Source organism: Pinus tabuliformis, chromosome 1_2 (assembly GCF_031772625.1).
Source record: "Pinus tabuliformis cultivar Carrire ecotype Pingquan chromosome 1_2, CPIR1, whole genome shotgun sequence".
In the NCBI taxonomy this organism is placed as follows: domain Eukaryota; kingdom Viridiplantae; phylum Streptophyta; class Pinopsida; order Pinales; family Pinaceae; genus Pinus; species Pinus tabuliformis.
Window position 1 is genome coordinate 355,829,994 of NC_142298.1, and position 18,181 is coordinate 355,848,174.

The following is an 18,181-nucleotide window of genomic DNA, read 5'->3' on the forward strand; positions in this document are numbered from 1 at the left end:
TCGGACATTAAAATCCTAGGGAAAAAATTGACAGGAAAACTCAAAAACCCCAGGATCTCTAGGACATTAAAATCCTAGGGAAAAAATTGACAAAAAAACTCAAAAGATAAAAATTATTAAAATCTCTGAAAAAATCATCAAAATTCATTTGATTTGATTGAATTAAATTGAAATTTGGGATCTTACAATCAAAAGAAAGAATTGCAGCAGAATTACAAAATATCATGTGAAAATATCATATTTCCAAATTCACAGAATGGAAATAAAACCTGTAGCTCTAGTGCAACTTTGGCAGAATAGACACCCATCAAGCCTGGCACCTGAGCACAACAAAGTTCGTGTTATGTGGTTAAACCTCAACCTTGAAGGGTGTTTTTCAAAAATTCTAAAAAAGTACAACACGAATAAGTCCACACGAAGCACATGCATAACATCGGTGTGGACAAGTGTTTCACAGATGGGCCCACATTGTGGTTCATTTTTCACCACTTGTGCCACTTTTAACATATCGTGGCACTTGTAACAACCAATGTTAACGTATCATGTAATTATTTTTTTATAAAATAGTGATAACTTTTGATTCCAAGGTGATGACCCTATATCAAACATTCAGGTAGAAGTTGAAGCTTAAAAGCCAACCGCATACCCCATTTGAGCGCTGGCAGCACCCGTGAATAGTTCTTGGTCTAGTTTTCATGCTTCGCTAACTTCACTACCATAGTCTGTTCCATATCCATGATAAGTTTACTCTGTAGCAACAATAGAGGTGGAAGAAAGAGAAGTTGAAGAAGCAGGTTACCTGATTGATTCACTAATCTATTTTTTGAATCTAACATACCACTAGACATAGGAGCAGGTCGGGGAAGCAGAAACAGACTTGGCACAACTAGGACCTCGCTCAGCCTTCTTCCAAGCGCAAGTTCTCTTTGAAAGTTTGCGTCCTCCATTCCAAATCCAGTAGCTAGGGAAAAAGTCACATGAGGTGAAGGATCAAAATAGGTCGCATATGGTTCTGAGGACTCTCTGTTCCGCAGGCGAGTCCGAGGCGGTGTAGATCCTTTAGATCAGAGCCAGACCGTCTTCTTACTCCATCGCAGAAATCACAATCTCCTTATCAGACACTTCTCAACTGAATGGAAATTCAATCGTCCCCGCCAGAACCTATCAAATAGGCAAAATATGCTATACACACAAGTAAGCTTTCATTATTTGGGTAAGATTTCTTTATCTGGTTGCTACACCATCTGCGTGGTTTGCTACAACGTTCACCCAGTTTCTTTATATATTGCTACACCATCTGTGTGGTTTGCTACAACATTATGTTGCTACACCATCTGCGTGGTTCACTACAACATTCACCCAGTTCCTCCCTTAAGCTACTCCAGTAAATTATCTTTCTATTCCAGCTATCTAAAATAAATCTTATCTTGTCAATGCAGGGGTTCTTCTTCCAGTTTCTTCTAGCAGGGGGTGCTGGCAAAACAATCATAGTGCAGGAAGTGTATGATGACACCTGCCACAGAATCCGTGGCAGACATACATGTAGCGATACTGCATGGTAGCATGGAAGTTTTTAAAAAAACACACTTTTGTCAAACACGTCATAAAGCATAACATTTAATGCTCTAAACTAATGCTAACATTAGTTTAGCGATTTCAAAATGCGAAGAAAAAAGATGAATAAAAATGAATATAACATATGGTTATAGCCTCTCGCCTCGGGAAGAGGCCAAATAAGACGACGAAAAAGAATTACATGTCGAAAATGAAGTCGGGCCTGAAAACATTGGTTTTATCCATGACGAATCATTGAAACTAATGTTATTGGACACCATTTCGATTATACTAGTCCCTGTCTTGCCCGCGGCAGGGACTAAAAAACACCATTCTTAAGGTTGAAGCCTGCAACAAGGCTTCCTCATTCATGGCTCTGATATCCATATCTGAACTCTGTAACAACTTTATCTCCTTCTTGGCTTTGATACCCATGTTTTTCATTTACCTCAACCATGCAATATACCCAATATATAATATTTGGCCAACACTCGTGTCTTCTTCTCCATCACATTCTGGATTGGTTTGACATCGGCGCAATGGCTAGAATTTGTTAGTTGAAGCCATGGTTTGAGTTTATGGATATCAAAAGTCATAAATTGACCTATGTGTCATGGCTTCAATAAATTCAAATTAAATGTGGCTTGGGTTTGTTTTTATCCAAAATATGGCCTGAGTAGCTCTGAATAAATTCAGATCAAACATAGTTTGAATTTGTTTGTCAGACACTCATGCCCTCTTCTCCGTCGCACTCTGGAATGGATTGACATTAGCATCATGGTTTGAATGTGCTGATTTTTGCCATGGTTTGAGTTTATTGATATCGCAAGGGGTGACAATATAAGGTTTCTTTTGTATGTAGATGACCTTATTTTGATGGCTAAATCTACTCTTGGTTTGCAAGAGCACTTACTTTCCCTTAGTCATTTTTGTATAATGAGGAGAATGCAAGTCAATATTAGCAAAACGAAAGTAGTGGTTTTCTCTAACAAAAGAAAACAAAACCAACATAAGTTCTACTTTGAAAGCAACACTTTGGACTAAGTTGTGATTACAAATTCCTCGGAATTGACTTCAACAGAAATCTAAGCTGAGACGATTGTAGAAAGAAAATAACGTTGGGGGGTTGGAAAACATTTTATGATTTTCAAAATAGGCGTAGAGAGGCAGAGTTATGAGACTGGAAAACCACTCAAACTCTTTTTGGGCTTTTAGTGATTTCAGTTATTCTCTACAGTTGTGAATTGTGGGCCAATAGTACATCCAACATGCAATGGAAATAAATTGAGAAAATTTAGAAGCGCTTGATTACAAACAAATTCAAAATTAAAAGTGCAGTCCCTTATGCTATCTTGTTAAGTGAAATAGGGGCTGCTCCTATTGAAGCAATTGTTATGGTGTGAGTAATAAGGTATATAAAGAAATTGAGCAAATGGAAGAGGGAAGATGGCCTAAGGTTGTCTTTAATGACGTATTGTGCAAAAGAAAAAAGACTTGGGCACAACAAAATCTCAAATGTTTTAGTAAATGGGGTATTGCTTCTATTAGCGTTTGAAATTTCACCTCAGGCTGGAAAGGCAAATCTCAAAAGCTACATCAAACCATTCAGCCTCGTAGCTAGCCCTACGGGGCAGGAGAAGGCTCTCTCCGGTCAATCTCGTTAAATTTTCAATGGGAAGAGATGACCAATCAAGGTAACACAGATATTAGGCTAGTAAACTGATTTGAAGGTTGATTTGGGGGTTTTTGGGTTTTTGGTGGCAAATTGAGGATCTGCAATTTAGGGTGCGGGGATTGGACACAGTTTCTGCAGGGGGGTCTTTGGGGCAAGGTAGGAGCTTGTGTAGATGTCTTTAGCTGAAATGGGTGATTTGGAAGAAATATGAGAAGGCTAAAGAGAGCAAACAATGGATTTGAATTCTCTTTAGACAGCATAAAACATAGAAATTAAACAAATTTGAAAGCAGAGCATGCAAGCATGAGTTCTAACTTTATCACTTCATTTGTTTAATATGCAGCAGTATAGAAAGGAAATGAATCACATAACAAAGCTTACAATAACATGAAGAGACACACCATCAACACAATGAGTCCACAAGAATCCCAATGATGACTGCAAAACCCTAGTCTTCCTTAGCCAAAAATTGCAGAGATACAAGTGAAATATACAATGATAGCTCCTCCCTCAAGAGTCCAACCATGAAAATGAGCATGAAAGTACATAATATAGATGATCTAACCTCTTCCCCACCTCTAGGGGTCGAGCTCACTATCCTAGGAGCTGTTTGAACAACTCCTAAACTAAGCACTACAAAATAGGCAGTCAAAACAACTTGCCTCTAAAAACTTGGAAACCAGTTCATACAGTCAATTTTACCCTTTTACATGAGAGAAACTTCTAGAAGAGTAAAACAAGAGTAAAAGTACCCAAAAAGTGCCACAAGTACAGTCAAAAGGATCATCATCGACCTCAGCAAGTCAAACTGGTGCTAATCTGCGAATTCTGGGCTGAACTGGTCAAATCTGGCCAAATCTGCTCAACGGATCGCGCACTTTCCAACGGGTTGCGCCCGTTGAATTTTTGAACTGCTGGAGTGCTCTGGACGGGTCGCGCACCGCCCAACAGGTCGCGCACCTGGCTCAACAGGTCGCGTTTTGCAGGAGGCTTTTGGAGGCCTTCCCGGTGTCGGAATCGGGTGCACGATAGCTCGTTGGAAAGGTCTTTGAGTCTACTTTCCAACCAAATTGTAATTTTTCAATTTGGATTTCATTTGACCTGTCAAAAATCAAATATTCCAAGACTGGTCAAAAAGTGCCAAATGAGGCTGCCTCAAGGAAGAGTGCTGTTGCAGTCAACTTTTGAATGCCTTCCTCAACCCCAAATTGAGCCCATGATAGCTCATTGGAAATATATTTGTGTCTAGTTATTATTTTGTCCATCAAGAAAATCATTTGGCAAACCAAGCTAAGAGAAAACTTGATTTTCCCAAGGTCACTTCAGAGGTGTCTTTGATTCTCCTAAGGCAACGGTATTCTTGACATTTCTCTCAAACCATGACACCTCTGCAAAAAGTGAAGGAGTTTTTTCTTATTTGGCATGTTCTGGACAAAAACCTCTCTCAGTTTCCCAAAATTCATCTTTTATTGCTCTAAAACATCATTTGAGTGAAACTTGTCCCGCTGTGTGAAACAAGGAATTTTGTCGAAATGAAGCGAAATGAAGGGGATAGGGGGCTTCTAAATTCTTGGGGAAATTTTGGGGAGTAGGGAGGGATGTTAGGAAGTAGGGGAAAGTGGAATCTCAGATATTGAGTGAGGGGAAGGGGTCCAAAAGGGCAAAACACAGGCCCAACCTAGAAAATTGCCAGGTTGTAGCTAGAAACTAGGGTTTGTGAAAAAATGAGGAATTTCGGGGATCTGAGTGTTGGGAAGTGTTTTATAAGGTACTTTAAGGATAGGGGAAGGTGTATGAACATCAGGATATGAGTTTTGCCAATTATTTCGCTGCCCAAGAGAAATTGCCTTCAAAACCCTAGGAGAGGGAAATGACCTTGCCTAGGCACAACTGAAGCATGAATAAGGTGTAAAATGACTCATTCGACACTGACATGATAATGAAAACCCTCTGAATGATGATAGGCTCAGCTGAATGATGACATGGACTGAAATTTGGGCAAACCTTAGACCTAATGCCTAGTGACCAAATTTTGCTTGAAGACTCACTGAAATGACAAAATTTGACCCTGACACTCTGAGACTACCTTGTAAGAGCATATTTGATCACCGTAGGAAGGCTGGAAAGACTGACACTAACAGCTTCAACATGTGTCCCACAAACAATAAAGAGAGAAAAACTTTTGTTATGGATAAGTTCCACAAGAATACTTGGGATAAGGAGCTAGGGAGAAAGAAAAAGTACTATATTAAAGAGTTTAATCCCACTTATAATCATCAACAAAAAGTGTACATAGGGGCCAATATTTATTGGGGAGGCAAAATTATTATTGCTCAGTTAATTTCTAATTCTCATCAACTCCGGTGTGAAACATGGTGGTGAAAAAGGCCAAAAGAAGTGTGGGAAGAAAAGGTATGTATTTTTTGCTCTTCCGGAAAAGTGGAAACATAAAAACATTTCATTTTAGAATGTGAGGCCTTCAAAGACAACAAAGAAAGTTATGCAAATATTATGATAGCTAGCTCTTGGGATAAGCTATTCAGTGAGGGTTTGTCGAGAAGGTGAGAGCATTTATTTTGAGGCTTCACAGGAAAAGGGCTGAATACAAGAATCAAAGCAATTTGTCCCATAGACTATTTTTAGCCTTGTGAACATTAAAATAATTTCTTCTTTCTTCTTTCTATCGAAATTCATAGCTTGACTTATGTGTCATGGCTTTAATAAATTCAAATGAGTTTTCTTGTTCTGCAAAGTTACGACTTGAGTAAATTTTGATAAAAGATGGTTCGAAATTGTTAATTAAAATTTAATATGGCTTGCCTTTCTTAGTACTCCAAAGTTATGGCATGAGTAAATTCACATTAAAGATGGTTTGAATTTTTGTGTATTTAAAGTCCTGGTTTGAGATTGCTTATTGGCTTTCCACACCCACAAAAGCAAAACATAAATTAATTTTAAGATTATCCAAATACCTAAAGACAAATTTAAGTAAAGAAGGGTTTACTCCTAATTTTTGTTGGTTCTGTGTATTTTCACATTAATATATAATATGGTGAGTTCACTAGGGGTGAGTTCACCTGGGTTTATAATATAGAGAATAATATATAAGGTTTATAATATAAGGATTAATATATAGGATTTATAATATATAAGGTTTATAATATTATAGTATATATATATTAGGGTTTATTATAGGGATTTTAATATTACGGTTAATATTAGAGTTTATAATATTAGCATTTAATATTAAGTTTAAAATATTGGATTTTAGTATTAGAGTTTATAATATTGAGTTTTAATATTAAGAGTTATGATATTAGGTTTATTACATTAATATTAATAATATCTACTTACTAGTAATTTTTAATACAATTATTAATAAAAACAAAAAATAAAAATTTTATTCATTTTAACCATATTATTACTAGTATTATTGATATATGTTTATTAATGTATATCAACCACATTGACTAAATAAATGGTATTTTAAGGTCCACGAGACTAAAAATAGTTTATGAGACCATTGGTTCCTTGTTTTTCACTTTTTGCAATTTAATCCTTTTTCGATTCAAATTGATGATGAGTTGGCCCAACTTTTCAACAATGCCCTCGCTAAAAAGACAATACCAAGAAACTAATGCTAACATGTTCTCATAACTTTCTCTGATGTCTTTGAATGCATCACATTCCAAAATGAAATGTTTTTCCGATTCCACAGTGCCAAACGTGCAAAATGTACACACCCGTTCTTCCCAAGCTTCTTTAGGCCTTTTCCACCGTCCTGTTTCACACCAAAGTTGATGTGAATTGGTCCTTAATTGAGCAATAAGAACCTTTGCCCTCCACGAAATGCCAACACCAATGAGTTCTTTTTGTTGTAGATCAAATGCAGGGTTGAATTCCTCAATCTAATATTTCTTCTTTCTACCCAACTCTTTTCCCCATACCTTTTTACATAACTTCTCCATAACAAAATCCTTTAGCTCCTTGCTATTTATGGGACAGACATTGAGGTAGATATTCCATTTTTGCATCCATGTGTAGTTTTGTTTCATCCATGTTTTCTTTCTTTCACTCATGCCTTCATTGAACATAACATTAGGCCATCTACCTACTCTCATTTGCTCAATTATTTTTAGATGTCTTATGAGCCGCACCATAGCAATTGCTTCTATGGGAGTTTCTCTTGTTTCACTCAATATTATCTCATAAGGTACTGAACTTTTTACTTTGAACTTGCTCATGATCAAAAGTTTTTGGATTTTCTCAATTTGTTTCCATTTTGAGACGGGAGTGCTGCTAGCCCGCAATTCACACCCATATAGCATCACTGGACATACTAGGAGTCCAAAAAGCACTTTAATCGTTTTCCAATCCCATAATTCTGCGTCTCTACATCTGTTTTGAAGAGCATATAATGCTTTCCACCCTCCTAAAATTCTCTTCTTTCTGCAGTCCTCCCAATTGAGTTTGTTGTTGAAATCAATCCCAAGGTACTTGTACTCATTTAATTCTTCAAGAATGTTGTCTTCAAAGAAGAAAGTATGCTGGCTCTGCTTCCTTTTATTAGAGAAAATCATTATTTTGGTCTTGCTACTATTGACTTGCATCCCCACTGCTCTAAAAAAAATGCTCAAGGGCATATAAGTTCATTTGCAATCCATGGGCCGATTTAGAAATCAATACAATATCATCAACATATAAAAGAAGCTTTATCACAAACTCCCCCAATTGAACACCATCTCCGCTTTGCAGATTCAACCACTCTTCCAATTTATCAATATATAGACCAAAAGAGTATGGGATAGAGGGCAACCTTGCTTGACTCCAATGTCACTTCTAAAGCTTTTTGAAATACCTGCTGAGGTTCTAATTTTGACTTTCACTTCTTCATAAAGTTTATGGACAGCGAACCTATGCACCGGTTTCAGTAGCATCAACATGAGCAAGCATTCCAGCAGTAGATCCACCTGAAGCATATACAATTCCCATCGTTTATTCAGCCGAAGAACCAGAGCTCCTAGTCCCATTTCCAGAAGCTACTCGGTTCTATCATTTGGAAATAGAAATACCCTTAGTATTTAGAAATACCACAGTAATAGACTCAAATTTGAAAAGGTTCTCGGGATTGCTCAGTTGAGAATGATTTCCGCCCGTATATTATTAATTGCGATTCCTCTTTCCTTTCCCGGGGCATTGATAGAGAGCCTTTCTTTACCATAATTGAGATTCTCGAGCATCTCTAAACAAAGGGGATTAAGGCCTTTGTCATAGCATGCTGTTCCAGTTTCATATCCAAATTCTTCCATTCTACGCCACAACTTATCCCTAGGGACTATGCTAAATGCTTTTTTGAAGTCAACAAAGCAACAAAATACTTCTTCTTTGTCCTACCAAACCTTTTCAACAATGTGTCTCAACGTGATACCATGATCCACTTTAGAATGTTTTGACCTAAAACTAGCTTGTCCTCTTCCCCTCTTTTCTTTTACTTCTGCCCACTTACTAATTCTGTCTTCTACCATGCTGCCGAAAAGCTTTGCAAACAAATTATTGATCATAATTGTTCTGTATTTGGATGGATTATTAATGTCTCCACTTTTAAAAAGGGGTATTGCTAGGCTAGTTGTCCAGTCTCTTGGAAATCCTTGTTGAATGACGTTGTTGAATATTTCCATGATGTGCGGTGCAAGAGCGTTCATTCCCCATTTTAGATACTTTACTTGAAGTTCAACCAAATCCTTTGCCTTTCCTGTTTTCAGATTCTTAATTCCATCCTCCACCTCTTGTAATGTGAAGAGATTTGAATTTGTGTTGATCCTAGGGGGGCTCCGCCTCAGATTCTTTCTCATAGAGTTGCCTTGCATATTCAAACCATTGATTGGCTGTAATATTATTTTCAAACTGCTTCTTCCTTGGTTGCATTTCCTGCCAGAAAAGCTTTGGATTATTCTTGCTTAAATATATTAGCTTTTATCTCCTTGTTTGCATGAACTCATCTTTTTTTCATTTTTAGTATCTGCTAATATAACTTTACATTCATCTTCTCCTTTCCTGCCTTTTTCGAGGTTCTCCTTGCCATTTTTCATTCTTCATCAAACCAAGCATTTACAGGAAAACAATTTGATTCTGATTTCCTATTTTTTGCTCTTTTGCACTTCTCAAGTGCACTTTGAATTATATTTGTTAACTCATGACTGTTGAAGCTTTTGAAACTAGTTTTCTCCTTCTGAATTAATCTCTCTAACATTGTCTTGAAGATAGTACAATTTTCTTGTGTTAGAAGAATTTTGCCCCTTGATAGTGATTGTTGAGAGCATTGGGTTTTCCTCCTATGCTGCCTTTCTTCTAACCATGATAACCTTATATAAATTGGGTTATGGCCTGATTTTAAGTCCCAAATATGCTCTCCAATACCAACTTCGTCTATCTTTTCTATCAAGCTTTGTTAACACATCACATAGTCAAGGACACTTGCCCCATTGTATGTGTTGCAAGTGAAGTAATTATGCTAATCATAATATGCTGCTAGTTTTAACAATTTGGTATTATTGGATTCCTCCAATAATGACAACGACAAAAAATGATGTATACAAAATATATAGTCCATTATACTGGAGAAAACGGAAGTGGCTAGGCGATCCAGAGGTTCCATGGAAAAACTTCTTAGCCTAGCATAACCTAACTTGACTCAATACAAACTTACACATATATTTTTTTCATCGTTATCCTCTTTACTAACAAAAAAAAATAGTTGCACTTCTCACTTTAAAAGATGAAAAAAGATGAAAAAAGAAGGTTCTAAAAGAAACGATATATGAGAAACAAGGCCACTTAGCTAATGAAATTGTAAAATAAGTTATATGAATATTTGTTTAACCTTTTTTCTTTATTGATTTTTTTAATGTAATTAAGCATGAGGTAAGGGTTATATATATATATAATTGAATGAAGGTAATTTTTTTATATAATGCTTATGTTATAAGGTCAAAGTTATTGTCATTGAACTTATGTTGAGCAAGATACTTATGGGATATTAACCTAGTAGGCATCTCCATTAACTATGGTTAAGATACAAAAAATTTGTTTTTATTTGTAAGTTTTGAATAACAATGTTATATCAGCCAATGGTTGCAATGATGAAATTGTAAAATAAGTTATATGAATATTTGTTTAACCTTTTTTCTTTATTGATTTTTTTAACGTAATTAAGCATGAGGTAAGGGTTATATATATATATATATATATCATTGAATGAAGGTAATTTTTTATATAATGCTTATGTTATAAGGTCAAAGTTATTGTCATTGAACTTATGTTGAGCACGATACTTATGGGATATTAACCTAGTAGGCATCTCCATTAACTATGGTTAAGATGCAAAGATTTTGTTTTTATTTGTAAGTTATACCAGCCAATGGTTGCAATGTCAGACTCATTGTTGTCAAACAATTTATTGATATTTGTTGATCCCACCTAATAAAATCTAATGAAATATACATATGTTCAAAACCTTTGATACAATTTGATTTACCATTTATTATATTCTTTTGAATAGACAAATGGTACGCTTTAATCTAAATTTGATTTGATTGGATGGTACAATACAGTACTCACTTGAAATCATTGCAAAATAAGACTTAAACCAATGAAGTTTAAGATAAATAAATAATTTTTTTATTAAAAAATAATAAATTTTAATTTACATTTTTTTTGTCAAACCCAAATTAATATGGGTTTGACTAAAATATCCAATGCTTTATCTACCTGCTCAGGATAAGGATAATAATAGGCAAAATTGAACTTTCCATATGATTGCTTTAACATATTATATTGTGTTCTCATAAAAGGAGGCCAAACTTATCATATTATTTTTCAATCTAGGCTTCCCACCCTAGCCTAAGGCTAGCCTATTAAAAAAAAATTCATGGTAGAATTGTTAAAAATGTGTATATGGTATAATAAATAAAAAAATGTAAAGATTGGAAAATGAATATGTATTATTTTTTTGTGAATTTTAATTTTTGAATTTTTTAAATTTGATTATAAGTTTTAGTGTATTTTATGTTTTTGTTTTTAAAAAATATATATTTTAATGAATTTTATTAAAATTTTGTTAAAGTCGGCTTCCCACCTGGGCCTATAACTTAGTAAAAAATAAATAAATTTATCATGGTAAAATTGTTAAAAATGTGTACATGGTTTATTTATTATATAAAAATAAAAAATGTAAAGATTGGAAAATGAATATATAATATTTTTTATATGAATTTTAATTTTTTAAATTTGATTATAAATTTTAGTGTATTTAATATTTTTGTTTTTAAAATATATATTTTAATTAAAATTTTGTTAAAAATTGTCCAAAGCATAAATTTGAATTGTTGAATTTATATAATTTATATTCTAATTTTGTTTAGCTTCAATCTATAAAATATAGAACAATTGATGTTAAGGTGTTTGGTGAAGAGGCTCATTGTAGGGTAGTTCATGGATAAATTACCCAATCATATTTTTTTTTGCCTATTTTTTATCTAATAATATTTTTATTCTTTTTTGAACCTATTTTCCAAAAAAAAATCTAGTTAAAAATTGTAGAAATGGTAAATTTGAGTTATTAAATCTATATAAACTAAATTCTATTTTTTATCTATTTTTTTTTCAAAATATATTGTAATGCTAAATTTCATTTAGAAAAAACAAAAACATCAAAGGATAAAATTTTACTATTAATTCTTATTAAAATTATAATTTTCAATTAATAAAACTATTATTTTTAACTTCAAAATAATTTTACTTAATCAATTTTTGGTATTTATTTTTATTAAAATTATAAAAATATTAATTAATTTTTGCTATTTACTTTTATTAAAATGTTGATTAATTTTTGGTGTTTAATTTTATTAATTTTTATTTTTAGAGGAATCAATAAAATAAAATTTTTTTTTTTTTTTTTTAAATGAATGAAATTATAAATTACATTTCATAAACTTACCCAAATAAAATACTCTTTTATTTTTAATAAAATTTTAAATAATAAAATTATTATTTCTTTTAATTTTAAAATAAATTTAACACTTTATCCTACTAAATTAAATAATATAATATTAATATTTAATATGTATGATATTATCAATATTTAATAAATACTGCATAATAGCTAATACTTACTTGTAACTATATTTAGAATAATATAATACTTACTTGTAATATGTTTGAGAAGTTCAAATTGACGCCAGACATTCCATATTTTCCACCACCTTCTCATGCACCGCAGGATCGATTCCATTGCTAGGAATCAACGAGGTTTTCAGAAAGTCAACTCACACGGAGAGCTACCTTCATGCAGATTCCCACCATCACCCAGCCCAAAAGCTTGGCGTTCTGAACACTCTTGCCATTAGAGCCCTCCGAATATCTGACTCAGATCATATAAATGAAGAAAAGAGGCATCTGGTTTCAACTTTCAAGAATATAGGCTACAAGGATCATGAGATTAAGAAAGCCATAAAGAAGGCTGAAATGAGGTTGTCATCTCCCAAATCTAAAGAGGAGAATAAACCTCAGGATGGGAAGGTTTTTCTACCTTATATCCGTGGGGTCACAGATAAAATGGCAAAGATCCTAAGAAAGAAAAACATTATAACTCAATTCTCAGCTCTCGGTACCATCAGACAAAGTTTAAAATCTGTTAAGGATGATATTGACAAGAAGCAACTTAAAGGAGTTTATAAAATAGACTGTTCATGTGGAAAAAGCTACATAGGTGAAACTGGTCGCTCCCTCCAGACAAGACTGAAAGAACATGGCGCTGACATCAGAAATGGAAGATCTCGTACCTCAGCCCTGGCAGAGCACTCCTCGAAGACTAAACACCACATCTGCTTGGAAAACGCATCAATTATCGCAAGAGAAGAGCAGCATCAGAAACGGAAAATCAGAGAAGCCCTCGAAATCCTGAAGCATCCTTGTAATCTGAACAGAGACAGCGGTTTGGAAATTAGCGAAAGTTGGCTTCCACTAATCAGTGAAATCAGGAAGCGTATGCCAGGCCCCAGGTAAGCTGTCAAATAGGTAAGATGATTAATATATATATCTAAATAAAAATAAAAGTCTACATATGAAAATTATAGAATAGGCCTTATTGAAACAAATTAATTATAGAATAGGCATTATTGATAAATTTTTTTTATATTCTAGGTTAGATAGATTCTAGGTTAGATTATTATTAGGGTTCTAGTGTTCTTGTTTTATAAAGCATTTAGTTTCATAAACATTAGATTTTTAAAAAATTTTAAATGTGATATAAATATTAGGTTTCATGTTATTATTATTGTAATATATATTAGTGTTGAGTAAGTAATATTAATATAGTTCAATATAATAAAGATTAGTATAGTTTAATATTAATATAGGGTAATATATATAGTGTAATATATATATTGTAATATATATAGTTTAATATTAATATAGTGTAATATATATAGTTTAATATTAATATAGTGTAATATATAGAGCTTAATATTAATATTAATGTTGAGTAAATAATATTAATATAGTTTAATATAGTAAAGATTAATATAGTTTAAGATTAATATAGTGTAATATATATAGTGTAATATATATATTGTAATATATATAGTTTAATATTAGTATAGTATAATATATATAGTTTAATATTAATATAGTGTAATATTTACAGCTTAATATTAATATTAGTGTTGAGTAAGTAATACTAATATAGTTTCCAGTTATAAAAAAATTTAATTCATAAAGATTATTTAATTGATATTAATTTATTAACATTAATTATTTGATAGTAATTTATAAAGATTAATTAATTAATATTAATTTATATAATTAAAAATAATGAATATTAACTCATAATTATATAAATAAAAATAATGAATATTAATTCATAATTATTAAAATCATTTTTAGGTTTCTTTTTAAAATCTCTCTGTGTGCTGTTCCTTTATATTCATTAGTATTTATTTCTTCCATCTGGCTCTTCTTTTTATCATATTCAATCTTCTTTCTCTTGCCCTGATAATGGATCCCATTTGGGATTCGAAACGTTGGTGTAAAAATTCTATCACTGTGGATTCTCCGGTCAAAAATTCTAAAATACATAGTAAGCTATAGTTAGAGACATTAGTACAAGTAAGAATAGCTAATTTAATAGCTCGTAGCTAAATAATTTATACTATACGTCATAACGCTGATCCCTAAATAGGGAATAATCACCATAATAGTGAATAAGAATCTTACAGCTATAAGGCTCTGCGAATAGCAATATAATAGCTATAAGCTAAATAGGGAATAGTTAATTTAATAGCTATTATTTAAATAGTTAACGGCTTCGCACTCTTAGCACTGCTCCTTCCACACCCACGAGCTGAGCTTGGTGGTTAAATTAACGAAATCTGCATAGTCATTGTTGATCAATCCACCAATTCGTTCTTCAGCACGGAGGTTCAATGTACAGCCTGCAGTTTTGCGTTATGCTGTGGTATGAAAATTCGGATTGATTTTAGAATACTGAATTTATTTATGTATTCAAAAATGTGTTTTAAACAATAAAAAATCACAATTTTATTAAAAATTGTATTATCAAATTTCCACAAAAAAATTATTTCTTTTATTAATTAAACTATAGTAGTTATTAAAACAAAACACATAATTAATACCCACTTTCAAAATCCATTTTTCAAAAAATAATTCTTATTTACACATTAAAGTGTAAAAAAATGCTTATTAATTAGACTATAATAGTTATTAAAACAAAATACATAATTAATACCCACTTCCAAAATCCATTTCTCAAAAAATAAACTCTTATTTACACATTAAGGTGTAAAAAACATGCCAACCGCTTTAAACAAAAGAAGAGAGCAGAGAGGACCTACGTTAAATAAAAAGTTTAAACAAAAAATTAACTTTTAAAAATTCCAAGTGAAAGATCTCTACAATATCAGCCTATAAATCTCTACCATGTTACCTCATAAAACTTCACAATAAAAACACTTTCGGCATAATAATTAATTACGATTTAATGTGACATAATTATAAAATCCTTTGTTAAATTGAGACTTCTGTGATCCATATCAAGTTTAAGAAAAATTCTTCCATATCCATAATTGTATTGTGACATAATTATAAAATCCTTGTTATACAATACAATAATTGTATTGCACATGATTATAAGATCCCCTCTTATAGACATAAACAAGAATAATTGTACTGACACATAAGCACTGAAATACTCTATTTTTCCAACGTGTATGCCTATTCGGCACGCTGAGAACAATGTTGGCCACAATAAACTCGCTGTAAATTCTCTTTTCCTTTATCGTGATAAACCATAGGTGAACTGTGATATGCACTCAAGAGAAGGGGAATTGAATTGAAGTTTTTAGCGATTTCCAAACATCATACAATCAAGTTTCTCTCCTGCTCTGGGCGTGAATCATAATAAAAAAGTTTGCCGATTTCTAAATAAATAGAGGTCCAAGTTTGCCGTCAACTGTATAAATTTGTACATTAAACTGTGATCTCGCCATAAATAGGTCCGAGTTGCTCCAACCGGCGTACTCTGTAGGCTTACTGCAGTCTCGAACGAGCTCTGTATCATTTTCCCCAAAGCGAGAGGTTCGAAGTGGTGACAGTACAGTAGCCCGCTTTTCATACAATTCGAGTCAAAAGATATATCTGTCCAGCACATGGAAGCTATGCAAGCTCGCGAGCTAAGCTGAAGTGGCTGTCTATACACAAAATATCCAACGAAGAGGTGTAAGATTCGTCCTTTCTCTTCAAGCAAATCCGGCTTATCAGCAATGGCCGTGTCAGTAGACGGCGGTAGTAGCAAGAGCCTAATTGCCATAGACCTCTCCAGTTCTGACCTCACACACGCTGCATCCTTGATCAGACAGGTCATCTTATTTCTTTTCTGGGATTGAATGGATCCCATTTCATTTCATCAAATATATAATATATCATCCCCTGACATGTTGATATTCAAATGGAGTGGTGACAGGCTTGCTTGGAGAGTGGGTTTTTCTATGTGATAAACCATGGCATCAGTGAGGAGCTATTTGAGGAGCTTTTCGATCAATCTCATAACTTTTTCCAGCTTCCATTGGAGGAAAAGATGAAGGTGTTGAAGAACGAGAATTTCAGAGGTTACACCCCCTTCATGGATGAGATGCTTGATCCATCCAAACAAACTAAAGGTCGGTTTCTTTTCTTTTGTTCAACTCTCCAAGTTTTAGCATATCCAATTCCACCGTACAATTAATAAGTCCTCTTTTGCCTGATTAGTATTTTCCTTTTTGAATCTCTCCCTTATTCTGTAATAGATTGCTTCCTAGAATCCGAAGAATTTGTCTGAGCTCTTTGGCTTGATGACTTTATTGAGAGCCGGGTCCCTTCTGCCGTCGAGAAATTCTAATGAGCTGTTCATACCTGCAAAACAAGACTTTCCCTCCCTGATCCAACTACTTTGTTCTGGGGTCGGTCCTTTCTTAGAACATCTCCCTTCTCCTCATAGACGTTGGTTACTGTCCAATTTGTATTCTTCTTTCCGTTTCTCATCACTTTCTAGAAGCCTTCTAGATCTTATTAGGGCTTTGATTCAACTTCCGTCAAGGAAGTCCATTTGGGGCAGGCTGCCATCACCTGACCGTGCTCAGGATAAAATCTACATCATTATTTTCATAGCGCAAAATTGAATCCACTGAGCTCTATCCCGCTCTAGCATTACACTTCCAAGTAATCCTTTGCTTCGATCTAATTCAACGCGTAATCTTGTCACTGTGTGTAGATCTTCCTTATCGTTATTGTTATCCTTGCTAAGATAGCGGCCCAATTTTTTTTTGATCTTTTCTATAACTTCCTCTTCCCAAAGGTGAATGGGCAGGTTTGGAATCCTTACCCAAACAGGACAGGTTATAATGGTCATGGTGGCAGGGTTAAGTATGTAAACCAATGTTTCTGAAAATATTCTTCCCTTGAATGGATTACCCCCCTCTAAAATCGGTTGCCTAGTTCCTAAATTATCAAAATCCTCTGTGACAGAAACGGACAGAAAAATCTTCTGACAATAGCTTGACAGTCAGTCCGTTAAACCATCAAATTTTGGCCAAAGGCCATTAAACATGCAAATAAGATAACGCTTCTGAAGAGATCTGTGATTGTGGGTCGGTTTCAAAGAAGCATGTGAAATTGGGACTATCCTACTTCATCATAGAAGCTACCCTTTGCAGTGTTCTGCTTGGCCATTCCTTTCATCGTGGTGGAAGCTCCTTGAACTGCACATCCTCAAAAGTTTTTTAGCACCACTTGGGCCTTTTTTTTTTCTCTATCCTGCTTTTGAAAAAAGCTCCGCCTTATGCCAGATTTAGATCATTTTCAGTGACCTCAGCATTGAATTTTCATTGTACCCCAACTTAGTTGGCTGCCCTTCCTACAGCAGTTTATTGCCATGCATCATGGCTGATTTTTCACCCATACAACAACTATCATCAACGAGTTTTAGATCTGATTTTTAGTTTGAAATGGCTGAAAATATTCCACACTATTGTCTGTGGTGACATCTCAACTGAATGTCACCTTCACCTTCTTAGTGTGGGCATTTCTTGGAATTCAAAATTCCATGTAAAACAGAAATTCCATGCTCAACCTAGAAGGTTTCTCATATCTTAGCCCTGTGAGTTTTCAGCCTTAGGGCTGCTGTAAAACAAGGTACAAAGTAATACCAAAATTTCGAGATATAGAAGTTGTAATTGTTCTCTGTATGTGATATGAAACCCTAAGCCACAGCCACTAGCATTTCTTGATTCCATTTCCGGCCAGCGGCCACAGCTGAGGCTGCCAGAGCGGTAAGCCTCCCCTCTTGTAATGTCCCTAGGGAATTTCTGCCCTTAGGGTTAAGAAACATATAACAATATTTGT

At 33.9% G+C, this 18,181-nt stretch overlaps 1 pseudogene across 1 annotated transcript; it reads left to right on the forward strand.

The window, feature by feature from the left end:
• The first annotated feature begins 15,507 nt into the window (after positions 1-15,507).
• Positions 15,508-16,526, forward strand: LOC149205839 (azadirone synthase LFS pseudogene; annotated as a pseudogene). The gene is made up of 2 exons (XR_016253030.1): positions 15,508-16,161; positions 16,266-16,526. The product of XR_016253030.1 is annotated as an azadirone synthase LFS pseudogene (transcript).
• Positions 16,527-18,181: the final 1,655 nt, after the last annotated feature.